Below are 22,857 nucleotides of genomic sequence, written 5' to 3'. Positions count from 1 at the left end.
AACCTGCTCTGGGAGGCCATATTGGCAGACCCTGCTTCCCCTGCCAGGGTTGACTATCACATGACTGCCCCAGTTGGTATACGATACCAGCCGATTTGCTTCCTCCCTTCATCTCAAATATCGAGTGACAGAGTGTGAGAGTCTCTCTCCACTCCTCAGTCCTCTTCATTAAGGAATGTCTATTCCAGGTGGAACCAAAAACTGTACGAGGGAAAACAAAGAGAAACATCTGCTTTCCATGCTTCTCTGCTCCCTGTAATTCCGCTGAGTTCAAAATCCCTTGAGAAATTTGCATGCATGTCCTATAACCTCCATCTGGAAAAGATACCTTCCTCCGCACTAGTATTTCATTGGCCAGAATTTGTCCTTTTATACCCATGTAATTATAAGGCGAGGCAAAAGAATAAAAGGAATGTCTGATTTATATCTGTCACAGAACCAAGAACATAATTCATATACCCAGCCACCTGCTGTCTCCTAATTCCAGCTTCCTTTTGCAACATTGCTATAAGTGCAAGATAAATACTATTGTCCTTGGATAAAAAACAGCTCTACCTTTTGTGGTTGTGAACGAATATTGTAATATATTTATGAATCTTTATTGGTTTGAGATCATTATAAATATATATTTTTAATAAAGAATTTTTATGCCACAACAAAATACTTTTTTTACTCCTTAGGAATAACATACAAAATTAATAGAAGGTAAAGTTTTTTTTAAAAATCCAAGGGTGACTGAAAGCGTTGCTACTGACTGGCCAACTTCCATTGACAGGTGTACAATTATAAAACCCTATTGCACCACAGAGTCTTGGATAACAGATTCTTGCAACTTTAAATAGTACTAACAGAAGGTAATTAAAACTCACTGTAAAATGTCCTTTCAAACATGTTGCTGTCTTCGGGAAATGTAAGGAGGTAGCACCATCTGGTGGTATAATTTTAGACATTTGTTGAGTCGTTTTATCATCAATAATTTTTTTTCCAAATAAAACCTTTCAGAGAGATTTAGAATTGACATTTGAGAGACAAAATCCTGTTTCCAAGAAACAGTATGAGGTATAGAACTTTTTGAAGTGTAACTTCTGATAGATGGATAACAACTCAAGTGAAAGCCAGGTAAATCAAAACAGGCTTTGGTAATGATGGGATGTTTATTTATAATTGTAAATAATACTTATCAAACAACCACTAAGCTACCAACCAAAGAGCATACATGGCTGGTGTGTGGCCCCCGGCACATATGTAGCAGAGGATTGCCTTATATGGCCTCAGTGGGAGAGGATACAATTAATTCTGTAGAAACTTGATGCCCTAAAAAGGGGGATGCTGGTGAGGGTAAGGGGGGGGGGGGTAGTTGGGGGAGCACCCTTTCACAAACAAAGGGGATGTTGGATGGGATAAACAACTTGTGGGGGGGGGCAACATTTGGAATACAAATAAATAAAATAATTTAATTAAAAAAAAAAGAAAAGAAAGTTTACATTCAGACCAAAGTTCGTCCTTAGGTCTTTGTGAATTCCTGATTCACTCAGGAATTCTTAGGAAAAGGCCAGCAGGGGGCTCTTCACACCTGAGGGATTTTTGTTGTTGGGTTTGGTTTTAGTTTTTGGTTTGGGGTTTTGTGTGTGTGTGTGGGGGGGGGGGTGCTTGTGTTTGTTTGTTTGTCTGTTTGTTGGCCAACACTAGAAAAAAAGTGACTGCATTTTTGACAAAAACAGTACCAACAAAGTCTCAGCGCTCTATTCCTTTAGCACACTGTTTTTGTTGAAACTTTGAGAAATTAATCTTGAAATTGTATCTAATCACTGTTGAGAATTTAAGTTAGAGCGGACATGCTAGTTACTTAACTACCACCACCACCACCCACAGGTGCCCTTCCTCCAGTTCTGTGCAACATTCCTCTGTGTTCTGTCCTTATAAATTTACATATGTTAAAAACTTTGTATGCGTAGAAATCAATTTGCATGGATGGAATCACACATAATGGCCTCACCTGTGAACATCCATTTTAATTTAACACAATATTTTCAGATTCATCCATGGTAGAGAATGGATGTAACCTCATTCCTTTCTGTGGTTAAACACTATTTACTTAGATGGATTCTTGTCATGTATCTCAGGCTGTCTTCGAATTTGTGATCTGCTTCAGAGGACAGTATGCTGGATTTAATAAAGTTTAACCTTATCATTCCCAGTCCTAAGGACTGAATTTTACTAGGAAAGTAAGTGTGGATTCAAAGTCTTTATATTTAAGACTTTATTATATCTGTGAAATATGTTCTGGCTAGTAAAACCTAAGGCAATATGGATTGCATATAATTGCATTCCAAAAGTTGTTTATAGAAGAGACACATGGGTACTTTATCCAGATGTACAATGTGAATAAAAGACAAACCTAATAATTCAAACTTTTATTCTCTTCCCAACAGTAGCGATTAAAGGCACTTAAAATGAGTAGCTACTCTATGCTATTGGTTTGCTTGGGTAGCAGTCTGATTTATGCAAAAAAAATTTTAGCAATTTTTTCTCCTATTGTACTTTTATCAGTTAAAGAATGATGCCTGGTCTCTGTGGTCTGGAGACTAATTGTTCATATCCTGAGAGGAAGGGTTAGAAGGGCTCATTTTGAAGTTATCACTCAATTTAAAAAAACTGGATTATATCCAAAAAAAGAAAATAAAAATATAATTTTGGGGTAAATAGCCTATCGATGGAGTTCGTTCCACTGCTGAGAATACAAGGAGAATGTGAGTTTGATATGTAGTAATTTCTTATAATGTTAACATTTCATCCTTAAGAATTAAAAGATAAGCAAAACTTCAGGGTCTAGGAAAGAAATGGTTCATGATTCTCAGGAAGTTCCTAAAATTTACCAAATTCACAAATCACTCTTTAAGATTATAGTAAGCAGTATAGTATGCTGGAGAGTGAAAGGTTCCAACCTGTTAAACTGACTGAAAGTTGTATAGGGAACTCTAGGAATGCAGTTTCATGAACAGTTGTCTAGTTGGTGTGAGCTTTTCAGTGACTCTACCTTTGAGTCATACATGCCATATAACTAACTTCTTATCCATTCTCCTATAAGTAACCCAACTAAATTCATTGGTTTGCCAAGTAGTGTTTGATAGAATACTTTCTTTGTTCTGTCACTAGTTGACTATTTAAGATGAATAGATATTTGCTCACATCCCTCCAGGAAACTCAGACCACACAGTAGGGTTTCTTCAGATACTTAAACTCAGAATTTTAGAGGCAGTTAATTCTAGTGTGGAAAGGAATGTAAAGATGAGAGTTGTCTTTTTATTAATGTCTGTGTCCCGAGAATCCTGTATAAATATCTGTAACTAAGTAGTCAACAACAAAAAAGGTATTTTGAGTGGAAATCACAATAATAATTCATAGAAGTCATCTCTGGTGTCTGAAATAGAAGCAGATTTCAAGCAGTAATGTGCATTTCCAAGAATAAGCCACCACCCATATTTACAAAAGATGTGTACCTACTGCCAAACAGATGAAGCCAAGGAAGACCAAAGTCCACACTCTTTCCGATCTTCCTAAGGTGGTTTAAGTGTACAGATTACATAAACTTTCAAGACGATAGCTCCAGTTAATAACTCATGTTGGACTTACCAATGATGTTGAAGGATTGTGAATACAGATAGCTTCCTTTAAAAAACAAAAAGACACACAAAATCTTTGCATCTTAAATGCCAAGGAGTTCATGATAGTTTTATATATAAAGTAACTCAGTCATATCTCACATTACCAAAGTTCTACTATCTCTTTTTTACAGAAAATGAAATCAGCACTTAAAGTTGAGCTACTCACTTATGTTCACATATTCCATAAGCCTTACAAGAACAATTTAGGATGTTCTGAGCTGTCAGCATCATTAAAAACAACACAGCTCATCTACATTCCTCAAAAACTAATTCACAAAGTTTGTCAAATAAACAAATTGTTACCTAACAAAAACAAAGTGCTTAATAGAATCTATTCTTTAAAATAAACATTGATATCACATGTAATATGTAATATGATATTTCACACACAAACGTGCCTTCAAATCAGTTGGACATAGAGCATGTATAAACAAACATATCATGAACAAACTTACAAGAAAGGATTAAATGTAAATAAATGCTGCAGATGTTTAGGGTTTAATAATGGAGGTGCAACATCAGGATTACTAGATGACCTAAGAAAATACAGTTTCGGATGCTGTTACCACTTGTGTCCCTTCTAGACCCATAAACTTCAAGATTCCTAACTTCTCTGCACTTCAAATTAGTCACTTAAATACCGCTGATAGTCGTCTGTTCCTTTCTTTAACATTATATATCCAGAAGTGCTCATGAAACACAGTGAACTGCCTAAATAAATAAAAACTCCTCCTCCTCTCATGTGCCATGCCTTCATGACTCATAACACTTATACATAAAAGTACGTGTATACATACACACATAGTAGTATGCATGTGCTTTTATATGTGCTTCTGTTTCTCTAGAAAACTCTAATACACCAGTTGCTCTAAGGAAAGAATTTGGATTAATAAGAAAATGTTGCCGGGTGGTGGTGGTGCATGCCTTTAATCCCTGCACATGGGAGGCAGAGGCAGGCAGATTTCTGAGTTTGAGGCCCACCTGGTCTACAGAGTGAGTTCCAGGACAGCTAGGGCTACACAGAGAAACCCTGTCTCTAAAAAACTAAATAAATAAATAAATAAATAAATAAATAAATAAATAAATAAATAAATAAATAAAATGTAGAAGGCTATCAATCAAAGAGACTTCAAGATTTATTCCCTATATATTTTCATTGGCTAAGTATTAAACATTTAAAAAGCAGTAAATAATAGAGTGTGTGTTTTGTAAGGACACCTTCTATTGTCCCAATGAAAATGCACATCCAGTGCTCCTATGTAGGCAATATGATGATGTAAGGCTGTTTACCGTTATTGGGGGTAGTTGATTTTCATGTTAAGTCTGCGTGTTTGTTCAAGGTGTTTCTTGAATCATAATACCTTCCCTCCTAGTCATCTGCTTGTCCAAATATGCTGTAGTCCATTCTCTAAGGCACAGTTCAGTGGCCCTTCAAGACTAAAATGCCCAATTCCTGTCTGAACATGCTCCCTTCCTTTTCTGAGGTCTATTCCTGTAATACTATTCATCACTTCCTGTCTCAAATTTAAATTATAGTTATTTGTGTATTTGTGTTATTCTACCAATAGAAATAACAATCCCCTGGAAGGCAATATTTACTAATAAATCATAGTTTTTTACTATAACCTACCACAGCTTCTTGTTGAAGATGTTCGGATAAAGTAAGGAAGTGTTGGTGGGTCATTTAAATCTCCAGAATTTTAGCTGTGTTCTTTAGTTGGTGCTATATAGATCCTATGCATAATTCCTATTAGAGTGACTGTCATCTTTTATGTATGATGGTCTGGTGGAGAATATTGATTAGAGCTTGGCAGAATGAAATCAGTAGCCCAGGACTTTGTCTATCTTAAAAATGAGCTTGACTCATTTAAAAATAAAATGATATTTTAAATGGGGGAATTTTATGAATAGAAATAGTTTTTTTGTAAGTACAGGCTTTGAAATGTACACTGGTGACTCCACACTAATCAGGGAACTTCGTGGTTCTCACACAGAATGTTCTTGATATTAATCAGTGATAGAAACTGGCTGCTAAAAATGTAACGAAAGCAGAATACGAGATCTGTGTACCCACCAAACATTTAACTTCGATGATATTTCTGTGCCCTGAATGAACAGTGTGTACTTGTCATCTAAACTCAGAACACTTCACAATATGTGGCACAAAAGATAGAACATCTTCCCAGGGTAAAAAGCAGAACTATTTTAGACCTCAGAATTTTAAAGTTGCAATTTAACATTTGTCTGTACATCGGGGTTCTGGAGGGATGCATTAAAATGTATAGAAGGAGAATATATGTGTTCTTAAGCTCAGTTCAACTAATTACAGATTTTAATTAACCTAAACATTCCTGTGTTAAGTTTATTAGAGAATAATAATAACTTGCTGTGCATTCAGTTCATTGAGTCACTATGTAAATGGTGTGTACTGTATTATGTGTTGGGGATTTATTCATAAAGAAATACACCTTCTTCCTCCAGATTGTCTATTAGGAGTGGGCGCATACACTAACTCAATTATGAAGTCTTTGTCTCCCAGTTGCTATTTTGGTTTCCCTGCTCTTCAATCTTTCCCTGCCCCTTCTGTGAAAAGATAAAGTTCATTGTCTTTCTGACAATTACTCCCAGTAACTAGTCACTAAATACAGAGTTATTGTTCAGCCCCACTAAAGATTATATACTTCCTCGTCTAGGAGTGGAGAGAAGGTACTATTTGTAATAGAATCAGGTTGGGTCTGACTTGTCCTAGAGGGGATTTCCTGGGGTTGTTACTGGTGAATTCTATCCCCAGTCTGAGGCTCAAGGGGCTGGACACTGGAAAGTAGTAAAGAAGAGAAAGAGAGAATTGGATCCCCCAAATTACATGCAGAAAAGCCATAAGGAAACTTGATACTGTGTAAACTAGCTCAAAACAAAATTAAAAGAAAAGAGAGTAACCTTGGGACAAAATGATGAAAAAAAGGTATTAGTTCTGGAGTCCCAGTGTTGGCTGTATGAGCCCTGAAGAAGGTTCCTAGGACTGGGCAGGGTGTGCAGAAGTAAAGCAACCAGTCTCCAAACAGGCTATAAAGGGCTTGTGCAGTTGGTATAGTCACTGGGAAACTAGGAAAAAAGGAAAACTCAAAACCATTCCTCTATGATGATTTAGAATGAGCCATGCCTCCCTGTTCCATCAAGTAATTTTAAGGGAGTATACCAAAGAATTCAGAGCAGCATGTTTTGATTTATAAAATAAAGTAATAATAATTTCTACTTCACTAATTATTACCTAATGTGCCAATTTCATAACCTTTATACTTAGACTAGATTTAGATCTGTAAATACTGATATAGCTGTAATAAATATTAAAATAGAGAAGATATCGTGTGCTAGAGTTTCTCACAAGAAAAAGCATTCCATATACATAGCAAGGTGTATTTGGTCGTGTTAATATTTCTTAATTGGAACATGTCTTAAAAACTAATGCATATAGTACGGCTATTTCCAGTTTTCTGAGGAACTGCCAGATTGATTTCCAGAGTGGTTGTACCAGCTTGCAATCCCATCAGCAATGGAGGAGTGTTCCTCTTTCTCCACAATCTTGCCTGAATGCACTGTTTTTTTTGTTTTTTGTTTTGTTGTTGTTGTTGTTTGGTTTGGTTTGGTTTGGTTTGGTTTGGTTTTTTTTTTTTTTTTTTTTTTCCGAGACAGGGTTTCTCTGTGTAGCCCTGGCTGTCCTGGAACTCACTCTGTAGACCAGGCTGGCCTCTGAACTCAGAGTTCTGCCTGCCTCTGCCTCCCAGAGTGCTGGGATTAAAGACGTGTGCCACCACCGCTAGACTTGTTTTTTGTTTTTATCTAAGCCATTCTGACTGGTGTGAGGTGGAATCTCAAGGTTGTTTTGATTTGTATTTCCCTGATGACTAAGAATATTGAACATTTCCTTAAGTGCTTCTCAGCCATTCGAGATTCCTCTGTTGAGAATTCTCTGTTTAGTTATGTACTGGGCATATACCAAACAATGTTCCACCATCCCACAAGGACACAAGCTCCACTATGTTCATAGCAGCTTTATTTGTAATAGCCAGAAGATGGAAGCAACCCAGATGTCCCTCAACCAAAGAATATATATACAGAAAATGTGGCTCATTTGTACAATGGAATACTATTTATTCAGCTATTAAAAAATGAGGACATCATGAATTTTACAGGCAAATGAATGGAAATAGAAAATATCATCCTGAATGAGGTAACCCCAGACAGAGAATGACATACATGGTATGTATTCACTGATAAATATATATTAGCCAAAAAATACAGAATAGTCACGATACGAGCACAGACTGTAAGAAATTTAAAAAGAAAGAGGGCCCAAGTGAGGAAGCTTCAATCCCTCTTAGAAGGGAGGGGAAAATAATCATGGGAGGCAGAGGGAGGGAAGCACCTGAGTGGGGGAGGGGAGAGAGCAGAGAAAGGGGAGCAGGAGCAGGTATGGGGGTGAGACAGGAGAGAAGCCCAGAGGACCAGAAGAATGAATAGAAATATGCAGTAACAAGAGGCAGGGAGAACCTCTAGAAAGTCCCAGAGACCTGGGAAATGAGAAACTCCCAGGACTCAGTGGGGATGACCTGAGCCAAAATGCCCAACAGCGGGGTGATGGAACCTCAAGAGACCAACTCTTGTAGATAGACAGGGCCCCCAGTGGAGGGATGGGGTCACCAATCTACCTTCAGAGTTTTTGACCCAGAATTGTTCCTGCCTAAAAAGAAATGCAGGGACCAAAATGGAGCAGATTGAAGGAAAGTCCATACAATGAACAGCCCAACTTTGAATCCATCCTATGAGTGGCACCAAACCCTGACACTATTACTGATGCCATGCTGTGCTTGCAGACAAGATCCAAGCACACCTGTTCTCCTAGAGGTTCTACCAGCAGCTGACTGAGACAGATGCAGATACTTACAGCCAACCAACCACTGGACTGAAGTGGGGAAGAATTAGGGGAAGGACTGAAGGAACTAAATGGGATGACAACCCCATAGGAAGACCAACAATATCAAGTAACCTGGACCCCTGGGAGCTCCCAGAGACTAAACCACTAACCAAAGAGCATACATGGACTGGACTGTGGTCCCAGACACATATGTAGCAGAGGATTGCCTTGTCTGGCCTCAGTGGGAGAAGATGTGCCTAATCCTGTAGCCTTGATACCCCAGGGAAGGGGAATAAGAGTTTGAGGTGAGAGTAGATGGGTGGGCAAGGGGGGTTGAAGGAGTAGGGGTGGATGGAGAGCACCCTCTCAGAGGCAAAGGGGAGAGAGGATGGGATAAAGAACTCTTGGAAGGGTCAATCTGGAAGGGGGGGCAACACTTGAAATGTATGTAAATAAAATAACTTATAAAAAACAAGTTTGAATCAGTGAAGAAAAAAAACTAAAGCATATGTTTAACATTCTATTTATTTTGCTTGACTGGCATTGTAGCATCAGATAATTTTATAATTCACTGTATTGAATAGGAGGAAAAGGTAGTATCACAGAAGAGCTGAGGATTTGTTATTTTTTTCTCCATCACAAAAGCTATAAAGATTTTAATTAAGATAAAAAGAAAAATAATATAAGCCAAGAAATACAGTATTTATCAGATTTTAGTTCTCATTTATGCTAATTAAGTAGAATACTTTAAACCACGTATAGTTCCACATGCTTTTTTAAAATTTTTTTTATATATTTTTTATTCGATATAATTTTTTATTTACATTTCAAATGATTCCCCTTTTCTAGCCCCCCACTCCCCGAAAGTCCCGTAAGCCCCCTTCTCTTCCCCTGTCTTTCCACTTCCCTGTTCTGGTTTTGCCGAATACTGCTTCACTGAGTCTTTCCAGAACAAGGGGCTACTCCTCCTTTCTTCTTGTACCTCATTTGATGTGTAGATTATGTTTTGCGTATTCCAGTTTTCTAGGTTAATATCCACTTATTAGTGAGTGCATACCATGATTCACCTTTTGAGTCTGGGTTACCTCACTTAGTATGATGTTCTCTAGCTCCATCCATTTGCCTAAGAATTTCATGAATTCATTGTTTCTAATGGCTGAATAGTACTCCATTGTGTAGATATACCACATTTTTTGCATCCACTCTTCTGTTGAGGGATACCTGGGTTCTTTCCAGCATCTGGCAATTATAAATAGGGCTGCTATGAACATAGTAGAGCATGTATCCTTATTACATGGTGGGGAATCCTCTGGGTATATGCCCAGGAGTGGTATAGCAGGATCTTCTGGAAGTGAGGTGCCCAGTTTTCAGAGGAACCGCCAGACTGATTTCCAGGGTGGTTGTACCAATTTGCAACCCCACCAGCAGAGTTCCACATGCTTTTAACCCCACAACTTGGAAGGGAGAGTCAAGTGGATCTCTCTGAGTTCAAGACAAGTCTGATCTACACAGCAAGTTTCAAGACAGGCAGATGTACATAGAGAGACCTCATCTGAAAACAATATAAAACAAAACAAGAGTGCTCACTTCGGCAGCACATATACTAAAATTGGAACGATACAGAGAAGATTAGCATGGCCCCTGCGCAAGAATGACACGCAAATTCGTGAAGCATTCCATATTTTTTAAAAATGTGGTATATCTACACAATGGAGTACTATTCAGCCATTAGAAACAATGAATTCATGAAATTCTTAGGCAAATGGATGGAGCTAGAGAACATCATACTAAGTGAGGTAACCCAGACTCAAAAGGTGAATCATGGTATGCACTCACTAATAAGTGGATATTAACCTAGAAAACTGGAATACCCAAAACATAATCCACACATCAAATGAGGTACAAGAAGAAAGGAGGAGTGGCCCCTTGTTCTGGAAAGACTCAGTGAAGCAGTATTCGGCAAAACCAGAACAGGGAAGTGGGAAGGTGTGGGTGGGAGGACAGGGGGAGAGAAGGGGGCTTATGGGACTTTCGGGGAGTGGGGGGCTAGAAAAGGGGAAATCATTTGAAATGTAAATAAAAAATATATCGAATAAAAAAATTTAGAAAAATAAATAAATAAATAAAACAAAACAAGAACAGCAACCACCACCACCACCACCAACAACAACAACAACAGTTCTTTTTTTTCCTTCATTTTCCCACTCTGGAACACAAAAATCAGGAAGATTACTTTTTAATTCTACTTTCTGCCCTGCCAAAGGCTTTCCTTAGTTGGCCAACTGGCTGGATCCAGGGAAAACAGAAGGCACGCTGTAGCCCAGTGCCTCAGAAGTCACGTGACACCTTGCCAGGCAGGTTGAGTGAACTATCTGTTGGTCACTTAAGATTCTGCTGTGTATTTTTTAAGATGTAGGGAAATGCAAATCAAAACAACCCTGAGATTTCACCTTACACCAGTCAGAATGGCTAAGATTAAAAACTCAGGAGACAGCAGGTGTTGGCAAGGATGTGGAGAAAGAGGAACACTCCTCTGCTGGTGGGGTTGCAAATTGGTACAACCACTCTGGAAATCAGTCTGGCGGTTCCTCAGAAAACTGGGCACATCACTTCCAGAGGATCCTGCTATACCACTCCTGGGCATATACCCAGAGGATTCCTCACCATGTAATAAGGATACATGCTCCACTATGTTCATAGCAGCCCTATTTATAATAGCCAGAAGCTGGAAAGAACCCAGGTACCCCTCAACAGAAGAATGGATGCAAAAAATGTGGTATATCTACACAATGGAGTACTATTCAGCCATTAGAAACAATGAATTCATGAAATTCTTAGACAAATGGATCAAGCTGGAGAACATCATACTAAGTGAGGTAACCCAGTCTCAAAAGATTAATCATGATATGCACTCACTAATAATTGGATATTAGCCTAGAAAATTGGAATACCCAAAACATAATCCACACATTAAATGATGTCCAAGAAGAATGGAGGAGTGGCCCCTGGTTCTGGAAAGACTCAGTGTAGCAGGATAGGGCAAAACCAGAACACGGAAGTGGGAAGGGGTGGGTGGGAGAACAGGGGGAGGGAAGGGGGTTTATGGGACTTTAGGGGAATGGGAAGCCAGAAAAGGAGAAATCATTTGAAATGTAAATAAAAAATATATCGAATAAAAAAAAAGATTCCACTGTGTAAGTTTTTCTAAGTGTCTCTCTTCCCTCTTTAAACACTGGGAGCTAATGACAAGTCTGGGACTTATGGGGAGGGGGAACCAGGAAAGGGAAAAGTATTTGGAATGTAAACAAAGAATATAGAAAATAATAATAAAAAAAATGAAGTAAAAAAAAAAAACTACAGAGGGTTTTTTAACTGTGTGAAAAGCATCCTGAACACAGTAAGGCCTGCATATGTGGAGGTGAGCATTCACGAACCAACCATAGTGAGGACAGTAAGCCCTTGGCATTGTTGGTAAACATTTGCTGGCATCTCTTTGAACCAAAGCAGTTGTTGTACTATTACTTCGAAAATAGATTATAAATTTGAAAATGGATAACAAAATAGATTAGAACTGTTTTGTAACTGCTTGCATAAAAGGAAGCTTAGAAAAGGTAGGTAATTCTTGCAAGAATGACTTTGTTTTGTCGTTGTATTTCTGTGCAATTTAGAGGATATAAAAAAATCATAATAGAAATTTTAGGAGCTGAGGGTATAGTTCAGTTGGTAGAATATTTGAGCATATCGCATTAACCAGTCATATTGGTGCATGCCAATAATATATTCCTCAGAAACTAAAGGCCAAAGATCGGATCAAAGTAATCCTTGGCTACACAGTGACTTCTAGACCAACATGGGTTCAAGACACTATCATATATAAAACAAAATGTTAATAATCAATGTTTGGCTTAGAAACTAAGACCTGTACCACCTGGATCTTCTTGGTCAAGAAATAGTCAAGTTTGGGGGATGGGTAGAGTATAACCACTGAGAAGCATATTCCAAAATTAAAATTTTAAATTCTAGTAGACATCCTCTACCCCCGGTGTATGATTCCACACCCATATACTTATGGGAAGCATGAATTGGACTCAATGAAGTAATTTTTAAAAAGGTGGGTGAGATATGAAGCTGGAAGAGAGAAATATTGGGGTAGGCAGAAGATGGAGAGAAGGAATATGGATGGATATTATCAAGAACATCGAAGAATAATTTATAATTAACTCAATTTTTTAAAAAACAAAAATGAGTCCTGCCCCTATTAGGAGTATTGTGGGCCAGAATTTCAGATCCTGAGATTAGGACTATTTTGTAACTGCTTGCATACAAGGAAGCTTAGAAAAGTTAGGTAATTCTTGCAATAATGGCTTTGTTTTTTGTATTTGTATTTCTGTGCAAGAACTTGATTTTTTTTTTTTTTTTTTTTTTTTTTTTTAGAAACAATGGACTTAAAAGTTTTTGCTTTCTGGAGGATAACAGTCGGAGGCTGCACATACTGGCAACATTTTCAGCTTAATGTGCTGCACAGCACTTTTGTGTGTCAGTGTCCGGCACTCCATGCCCCATACTTTTATTTGGCTCAGAGGTCAAGGACCGACAAGAACCAAAGGGGAAGCAGAGGTGTGTTTGGGAAAAAGAAACTGGGCTCCTGGTTGCCTCAATGAGACACTTTGCCCCACATTCTCTTGGAATCTTCAGATCATTATAAGTAGCATCGTTCCTGTTTTAAAGACTGAGAAGCTAAGACTGAGGAGTTTATCCAGCTCAAGGTAGGTTAGCTAAATAAGTAGAAAATTGTATGCCAATCCTCTGAATTACAACTAACATATTGCTCATAAAATCAGCACTATGGCCATCTAATCCCAATGAGGTTTTTCCGTTTGGTTTTCGGTTTTTTGTTTGATTGGTTGGTTGGTTGGTTGGTTTAGTTTGGTTTGGGTGCATTCAAAAAGAAAAATCAATACATTTAGTATTTAATAGATGCTTCTGCCACAACTGTTTGTGCGAATGACAAATGAGAGTAAAGCACCCACTGGTTTGGACTAGAGAGAATCACACTTCCTTTCCTGAACTCAGAGAGTCAGGGACAATTAACAGCCTGCTAGTTGCTGATTGGAGGAGCTCACAGCTCAGTAGCTGACTCCATTCTAAAGTATTTACAGCACTAAAGAATGATGACCGCATAACCCAGCCTCGCCACTGTGAGCTTCCTGGAAACACTTTCCTTATTTTCCGTGGAGTTGGCAGCCACAGTGAAAATTGGCAAGAACAAATCAAGGCTCATTACAGAGTTAAGGTAAATATATTTATTTGTAGCAAAAAACACTCAACAAAAACTCTTTGGAAGAATCATCATTAAAGAAGTTTCTGGAAATCTGTGGTTTGTATTTTGTTTTTGTTTTTTCCTTGACACAAAGTAACTCCACAGTAATCAGTTTTGAATGCTGACAGGCTTGTTTTCTTGGTGGTTTCCTATTTCTGACCCCTCTCTTTCCCTTCTTTAGCAAAATAGAAATATTCCAAAATACTCCTTCCCAGGGACTCTGTCAGCAGCTGTGAAACCTGGAAACTTCTGTTCCCCCACCCACCCACCAACCCTGGAGGGAGGTCACACTGAGGCCTGTGGCACATTTCCTAGTTGGGCCAAGCAGCATCCCTGCTGATGAGAAATGCAAGGTTCTAGAGGAGCCTCACAGCAAGACCTTTAAGCCTAATTGTGATGCCACTGTTAGCTGGGTCTAAAAAACATCTGCACTGCAACAAGGGCCCTGCCTGCCTTGTTGTTTAGGTCAGTTTGGACTAGGGCATCTGAAAACTTATTTTCACAAATAGCCTGAAATGAAAGCATTTTCTAAAGATAAACTCAAAAAAACTAAAACTACAGTAAGAATTTCTTATTCTATTGATGAAAAAAGCAAATGATATTCAAAGTCCAGAATTGAATTTATATTTAGAGAAATATCATGTTGCTATTATGTAAACACACACACACACACACTCCACAGAGTGGCCAAGCTCATACTTGAGGAAGTTCTTTCTAAAATAGTTTATGACACTCCTACTCCTTTTATTGAAAGGGTGTGCCCAAGGGCAGTTGCTCAAGGTGGTGAGTCATTATTTCTCAGGTGCAGGGTTAGCACACCTAAGGAAGCTTCTCTTCAGGCTCTTAAAGGTTCCCCTGCCCTTTGTGTGCAATAGCACAATGGACTGACTGCCTGGTGTCTTACAGTCAGAGTAGTTAAAACCAGAGGTCAGATGTCTTTATATTTCAGTTCCAATCTGGTCTTTAAACTTTTGTTTCCCTGTCTTCTTAACCGGTTCCCACACACTTATCTTGGGTTGCTGCTCTATACAGTTCTCTTTGTGAAAACACAGACACCTCAGTTGGCTAGCATTTTAATTTTCTACATGGCTTTCCTGGCCTAGAATTCCTCTTAGAAAAATATTTCACAGTGATCCTGGAGCTAGTAGAGCAATCCCAGTTCTGTGCCTTGGTTTTGAATTTTAGCAAATGAAATGTTATTTTTATTTGTTGGTTTTATTCTGTTTCTTACGATTAATTTTATGAAACTACAAAGGCCACGATGTGCAGACTCAAGAAATGGGGTCTCTGCCCCCTTGGACAGGGCTTTGATGTTCTCCTCTTTAGCCTCAAGGCTTCTGTTATGGTCTGCAATAGTATTCTTGCCAAAGGCCATGTATTTAAAGCTAGATTAGAATCAAAGTGATGAGATTGCGAGAGTGCTCCCTTCATCAGTGAGTCATCCATTGATTTCATTGGTGGATTCAAAGCTGAATGGGCTAAGAGGAGGAGGCAGAGCCCAGAGGAGGAAGTAGATGACTGAGATTTTTCATTTAAGGGGTATCAATTGTCCCAAGCCCCTCCCCCTTGTCCACCATCAGCTAAAACAGCTCTGCTCCATCAAGTGTCCCCACTAGGGCTCTCTTTTAGCTCATTTCCCGGCCCAGTGGATCTCGGTGACTATGACCAAGACCATAGGAACTGTTTGCTTTCCTTTAAGCCTGTTTACCTCAAATATTTAGTAGTCACAGTAACTCAGACTCATTGACTGACAGACTCCTCACCATGTGGCTTGATGTTAGATGCTTGGAGCCTCCACCTGGTTAGCCAGGAGCTTCAGGCTCCGTGTATACCTTCAGCTTGTGGCTGTGTCCCATACAACATTCTAGTTCTCTTGCTTGTGAACAGTCATTTCCCTTCAGGTACAGGGACTGGTAAGTCTTAGCCCTTTGGCATCTTCTGATTATCCTACAGAGAGCCACATCTTCCTCCCAGGCATCTTATCTTTGCTTATCTAAACCTGCATGCCTGCCTTTAGTGGAAACCAGAAATAGACAGCCAGAGGCTTGTAGAGGTTTGGCCCATCCCTGATGAGAGGTTCCAAATCTGCTGCTGGTAGAACTTGAAACTGGGGATTTCGTTAGTCTCACTGCAGTTCAAACAGATCCTTTTTTTTTTTTTTTTACACCACCCAGAGGATCCTGAAGGCGAACCTTTCCTGATCTCTACATTCTCATACCTGAGGGTCCAACTGGCAAAGAATTCTGTGTCCTCACAATGTGTGCCTTACCACTCTGTGCTATTGGTTTGTGTGTGTGTGTGTGTGTGTGTGTGTGTGTGTGTGTGTGTGTGTACACACCAGTATACATACATATATATCTCACATTATTCTTTACAACCCTCAGTTTGGTATGTGTCTTAGAGTTTCTGTTGCTATGAAGAGACACTGTGGCCAAGGAAACTCTTATAAAAGGAACCGTTTAATTGGACTGGCTTTATAATTCAGAGATCCACTCCAATGTCATCATAGGGGGAGGCACGGTGGCAGGCAAGCAAGCAGACATGTTGCTGGAGAAGGAGCTGAGAGTTCTACATCTTGATCTGCAGGCACCAGGAAGAAAATGACATGGGGCCTGACTTGGGCTTTTGAAATCTCGAAGCTCATCCCCAGTGACACACTTCCTCCAACAAAACCACACCTCCTAATAGTACCACTCTCTAGGGGCCTCCTCTAGGGAACCGTTTTCATTCACATTGCCACATTTTTACTGAAAAAAGAAAATAGAATGCAGATATCAGAGATAAACTCCAAGTCCATGATCATGAATTAAGCAGGTAAACGTTTATCCCATTGTCATATCCTAGAAACAGTAAGAGGCTAATTATAGAAGGCTCAAATATAACTCTTCTATGCCTAAACTAGAAATCCATCAGCTAAAGAACATTTGTTCTGCTGTGTTGTAAATATGTTCTATGGAATATTAATAAATATGTGAAAGAAGAATCACACCATCACATAAATTGAGAAAACACAGAATTAGCCTAAATTAAGCAAGCCTATCAATTCTTTGATGCAGATGCATACCCATTTCTATAATGTAAGTGGAACATGTTGTATTTCCCGATGTTTTTTGACAATGTCCTTTCTTCTAGAGGGGTCTTGTAAAGGATGTTAATATAACCTATTGTCCATACTAATACAATTTTAAGGTAGAGGGGAAAAACTCTTATGAATTATGATAGAGGAACTGTTTCACCTTGAGACTGTGCAAGGGAAACCAGGATGTGCGATAACTCTGCTCTTAAGAGATCTGTTTACTATAATCCACACATCAAATGAGGTACAAGAAGAACGGAGGAGTGGCCCTGGTTCTGGAAAGACTCAGTGTAGCAGTGTAGGGCAAAACCAGAACAGGGAAGTGGGAAGGGGTGGGTGGGAGAACAGGGGGAGGGCAGGGGCTTATGTGACTTTCGGGGAGTGGGGGGCCAGAAAAGGGGAAATCATTTGAAATGTAAATAAAAAATATATCGAATAAAAAAAAAGAGATCTGTTTACTTTGGAATAGACTACAAAAAGCCACACTAAAGTAATCAAGTTATAAAACTTATACTAATTCATATCAATATTTGTATTTGTGATGATAACAGCAACAGCCACGGTCATAAGAACATTAGACATAATGCTATATTTTTTTTTTAACTTTAACTCAAGAGTCCTCAATATTTATACAGCTCTTTCCCTTCAGCTGTTTAATCTGAATGTTAAGATTATCCTGCTGGAGAGAATAGCACACAATGGAATTACTCATTTAGCAGTTAGGATGATAAATAAGGAGTGCTATCTGCTTGCCCAAAAGACATCCCACTCAAAACACTGAGACTACAAGATCAACAATAGTCTCTTTCTCTTATATCTTGAGGACGGACCACATGGAAGATGATTCCAAGCAGGGAGTGATAACAGTTCTCAGGTTTTGGTGTGAAGTACAAGAAGCTGCATGGTGGAATCACCACTTAAAGGTAACCCACGTTCCAGGCTAGCCACTGTCCCTAGAAACCCAAGGAGAGGCACAACCCAACAGTAGGTGTTCAATAGACACATTAAGTTCTTTAAACAATGAGAGTTAATTTTAACAACAGCTAATTCAGCATGCCATAGTGATTTTATTTCAACATAAGGCAGCACAAAAATATTAACGAGCTATTCGAGGTTCTTTTCCAGACACACTTGTGAAACTTGGTGTGTGTTTTACATGCCCAGCACATCACAGTTCAGGCTGCCCGTTTCCTGGTTACCGCAGCATTCGAAAGAGAGGCGTAGAATCCCTTTGATACTTTGTTAGCCATCAAGATGATTTCATTTGTTCTTATTCAGTAATCTCAGGAAACTTTTACTAGTTACTTAAAAAATAATAATAATAGGTGGCATTTCTTATTTTCTAAGTGACGGTCACTGTACCAAGTATTTCTCAAACATTGTTTTATATAGTTCATTTTAAAACCTGCACCACTAAGCTACTGGCCCAACCCTCTTTCGATATGATTGTCATGCTTTGGAGGCAGTGTTCTCCCCTGTCTTGTAAAATAGGGATCTAAGGCTTCAAAAGAGTCAATAACTTGTCCTGCGCCAATAACTGCACAGAAAGAGCAAGCCTCTGCAGTTGGTAAGAGAAAGAGCAGTGACGCTGGGCCCTGGGCTTCAATGGGCTTGCTCAGATCCCTGGCAGGAATGATTGGCAGCTTGTGTGTTTAATGAGAGCAACTGATTGTGTCAATGTAACAATATGGTAAAAAAAAAAAAAAAAAAAAAGTTAAAGTAACAATCTCCCATGAAGCCTGTCACAAATGAGCTAAATAAATCAGTGGGTTTATTAGGTTTGCTTTTACTTTGAAAACTTCTGTAAGATGCTCCCAAAGGCCAAGTCAATAAACAATAGGTGTTCCTGCTTCAGGAAGTCAGCCAAGATAAATGAGTTTAAACTCAGCAGAAGATCATTACATAAACCATAAAAGACCCTAAGTAATACAGGCTTTAGGTAATTATGACACCAGACAATTAAGATCGATTAGCATCACTAAAAGCACACTTTCTTTAAAAATATTTTCTTGGTGTCTAAACACAGACTAAATGTTTTAACAAAAAAGTTTGTCTGTCTCCTCATTCCACAGTATTAAAAAATGATAAAACCTTATAAAAAATTTTTACTTTAAAATTGTTTAATACTCAAAACTAGGATCATTTGAACCATGTATCTTCAAAATTAAAAGGAAAATGACATTTCATTTTTTATGCCTGGGATACTTTAAAGCAAATTTAAGTTCTTTTATTGTCTCATGATTGAATATTACATTTTTGTTTTTTAAAAGATAGGAATGGCCATGAAAACTCTCAAACCTAGAAAAATGATGTTTTGTCTTTGACTTAATTTGTGAACCTCAGTCTCAGTTTTTCTCCATCACCATTGTCCGGAGATATTTCTAGGTTATAAAAATGTCAGCATTGTATTTGACCTTTAAAAAATAGTTCTCAAATTCTGTTTGCAATCCCGGATCTGAAACTTGGGGCCTTGTGCTTGGTAGGCAACTGCTCTCCACAGAGCTATATCCACAACCTACCTTAGCTCTCAGACTTATTAAGAGGCTCCCTCGGTTACGCTGAAGTGGTTTATACCTACTGATATTTATTTATACACTGAAATTAATACTAAAGATTTCCTTTCATTTTGTATTTCATTTTGAAATAACAGACTAGTTGAAATATGGAATGCAAAACCTTTCATAAACCAGGTATAAATTAACATATGTAATATATTTGTGTAAAAATAGATTTTATTATGAATATAAAAGAGAGTTCCTGAATAGAACTGGTTTGTATTTCTTCAAATGTCATTAATGTTTACTTAGTAAAATATTTTTGGAGTATTCACAGCATTTAATCTGTTAGAATATATTGTTAAAAATATGAAGGAGTAATTTCAAGAAAACATCATCAATCCAGGCTGAAAGTATTGGCACACATTTGATTAGGAATTAGCTAGACAGGGTTTCTCTGTTGATTGTTGACTAATTACAAAAAAAAAAAAAAAAATGGAGCATTCATGAGCCAAAACCCAGTGTACTTCACCTCCACAAAATAGAAATAGACAAAAAGACACTGTTCCATGCACCCCTGAGATCTCCATGCTGAGGTCACAGCATTACTTTTGATATTCTGTCAAGTCTCCTCACCTCCACCTTATCACTCACAAAGTGGCCTCAAAAGATATGTAAAGCCATTGTTCCAGACACAAAAGCATTAGTATCATTGTGAAAGATACTAGAAAAGGAAAATTAGAATGTAGATTAGAGAAAGCTGGGAGAGCTGGAAGGAATGTGTTGCCTGGTGCTCCTGAGACAGAGCCAGACACTTGGTAAGTGTTGACTGTGTGGTCTTCAGCAGATAGTTACACTAGGTCCGTGTTAAGCTTTGTGAACTTTGTCCCCGTATTATGACTTTGTTGGAGAATATTCTTTTTCATTTTTTATTTATTTTATATTCATTTTGAAATAATGTGTATATGAGTACACTGTAGCTGTACAGATGGTTGTGGGCCTTCATGTGGTTGCTGGGAATTGAACTCAGGACCTCTGCTCACTCCGGTCAATCCCTGTTCGCTCCCTTTGGTCGGCCACACTCACTCCAGTTAACCTTGCTCACTCAGTTCCTGCTCGCTCTGGCCTGAAGATTTATTTATTATTATATGTAAGTACACTGTAGCTGTCTTCAGACACATCAGAAGAAGATCTCATTAGGGATGGTTGTCAGCCACCATGTGGTTTCTGGGATTTGAACTCAGGAACTTCAGGAGAGTAGGCAGTGCTCTTACCTGCTGAACCATCTCACCAGTCTGAGAATATTCTTCTGGTTAGCAAATGTTGACTTTTAGGTAAAGAAGTGTGTACTCACAGCTATCTTTCAAATGGTCCACAAAAACATAAATATGAAAGCTCAGTAAGAAGAAAGCGAGGAAGAAAGAAAGGGTAAAAAGCGTGTTTGTCTAGAAGAGATTAATTGGTATCTTTTCTTGAAAAGTTTGCAAGAGTTTTTTGCCATTGTCACAATAATGTAATAATAGTAATGTAATAAATTAAGCCTTCAGTTGAAATTTTACTTCAAGCCAGGTGTAGTAGCTCATGTCAGTAATCCACTATTTGAGAAACTGATACAGGGAGCCGGCCACATAGACAGAATGAGAACCTATAACCTAAATATACATGCATACTTATATATTTTTAAATATATAATCTACACATTTGGAAAGTACCTAAACAATAATTGGTAATTTTAGAAATAAGCTAATACCTTACCTTATTATTAAAATGATAAAGACTTAAATAAAATAAATGCAAACATTATTGACTAAATCTATCTTTCTACAATTTTCCATTTTAAAAATGTAAAACAAGGAGATGGAAATATGAGCCCAAAGTAGACTGAAAATAATTCTGTTATTCATTAGCACTTTCCCTGAACTAAATTCTTTTTATAACAATATAAAACTGGCTTACAATCCAAGCTAAGCAGAAGCTAAAAGTAGCTCCCAGGTGTGTAGAAATAAAAAATAAACAGTCTGAGCAAATTCAAATCAACATATATATACTGAAGTCTACCAGGTTCTACCAGTCACTTAAGCTCCTAAAAAATAAAAACAGAGGAACTTTCCTTAAGACAATTTTAATATTAGCAAGTCAGAGTTTTATATTAATTAATTAAAAATAAAATAAGTGCATATGATTTGATTTCTAAAGACGAAATGTTGGTCAGCTTCATCCAATGGACATGTCTAACACAGGTAATATGTGTAATTTCTATTTTTCTAATAGCCACATTGAAATAAATTAAAGAGTAATTTATTAGTATGTTTTATTAAAACTAATATATCAAAAATATTACTTTAAAATTGAATAGATATAAGAACATTACTATTTTACATGCTGTTTGTGCTTTCTGAAAGTTCTGACTTATACTTTATACTTAACTCAGAAGAAACACATCACCAGTATTCAAAAAGTATGTACAGCCAGTGCCTACTATTTTACAATCAATAAGTGTGAATAATGACAAGAAAAATTCTCCCATGAAATTCCACAATGGCAGTGTATGTCATAGAAACTGAACCTACATAGCCTTTTATAAATTTAATCCAAATTTCCCATGGTCTAACTATCTTGTGAATACAAATGAGATATAGAGATTGCTTAAAATTTAATGGGCCCCTTTATATTTCATTAGAAATGTATCTTATAGGAATTTCTGTTGCAAAATTTCCCCTTACCACAATTACACTTTCAGAATATCCTGTCTATCTTTCTTGCAATTAAAACCAATCCTTTTACCAACCATGGTTGAAAAGTCCCCTGAAGGTATACATCATCACTGACAAAAATGATGACTCCAGGACATCCTAAGGATCAAAAATGTTAGCACATTTCTCAACTCTCTGTGCCATCAGAACATATAGATCCAAGCAGAGAAATGTCCCTCCCCTCTGACATCCGATTCTACCCAAAATACCTCTCCTTACGGCTCTGACTTAATACAAGGTCAGGGAAGAACTAATGTCATCTTCAATCACTGTTATTTCTAAATCTCTTTACCGTGGACAAATCCTCTGTAGCCATTTTGTAGTCCAAACAAAAGTCTTCATTCCACCTGTCCCACAAAAATTAGTCACCTTGGCATGCTCTGCCACTTTTCAAAAATGGTCCAGTACACACAAAGAACTGTAGATCCTACTACAGAGATATTTGCTCCCCTGTGTTCATTGCCACTCCAAGCACAAGAGCTATAAGATAGAACCAGCCTATATTAACTGGTGAATAGGTATACACAATGGGTTTTCACACAACCGTAAAGAGAAATAAAACTGTAAAATTTGCAGGTAAATGGATAGAGTTAGAAAAACATTATACTGAGGAAGGTAACCTAGGCACAGAAAAAC

General features: G+C 37.9%; 1 non-coding gene across 1 annotated transcript; it reads left to right on the top strand.

Moving 5' to 3' along the window:
* The first annotated feature begins 10,156 nt into the window (after nt 1-10,156).
* On the top strand, nt 10,157-10,263 carry LOC127679650 (U6 spliceosomal RNA). The gene has a single exon (XR_007976897.1). It is a non-coding gene; the product is annotated as a U6 spliceosomal RNA (small nuclear RNA).
* Nucleotides 10,264-22,857: the final 12,594 nt, after the last annotated feature.

This window comes from Apodemus sylvaticus, chromosome 2, assembly GCF_947179515.1.
Source record: "Apodemus sylvaticus chromosome 2, mApoSyl1.1, whole genome shotgun sequence".
Classification (NCBI taxonomy): Eukaryota; Metazoa; Chordata; class Mammalia; order Rodentia; family Muridae; genus Apodemus; species Apodemus sylvaticus.
Note: the sequence above shows the minus strand (reverse complement) of the source record. Positions and strands in the feature narration are given on the sequence as shown.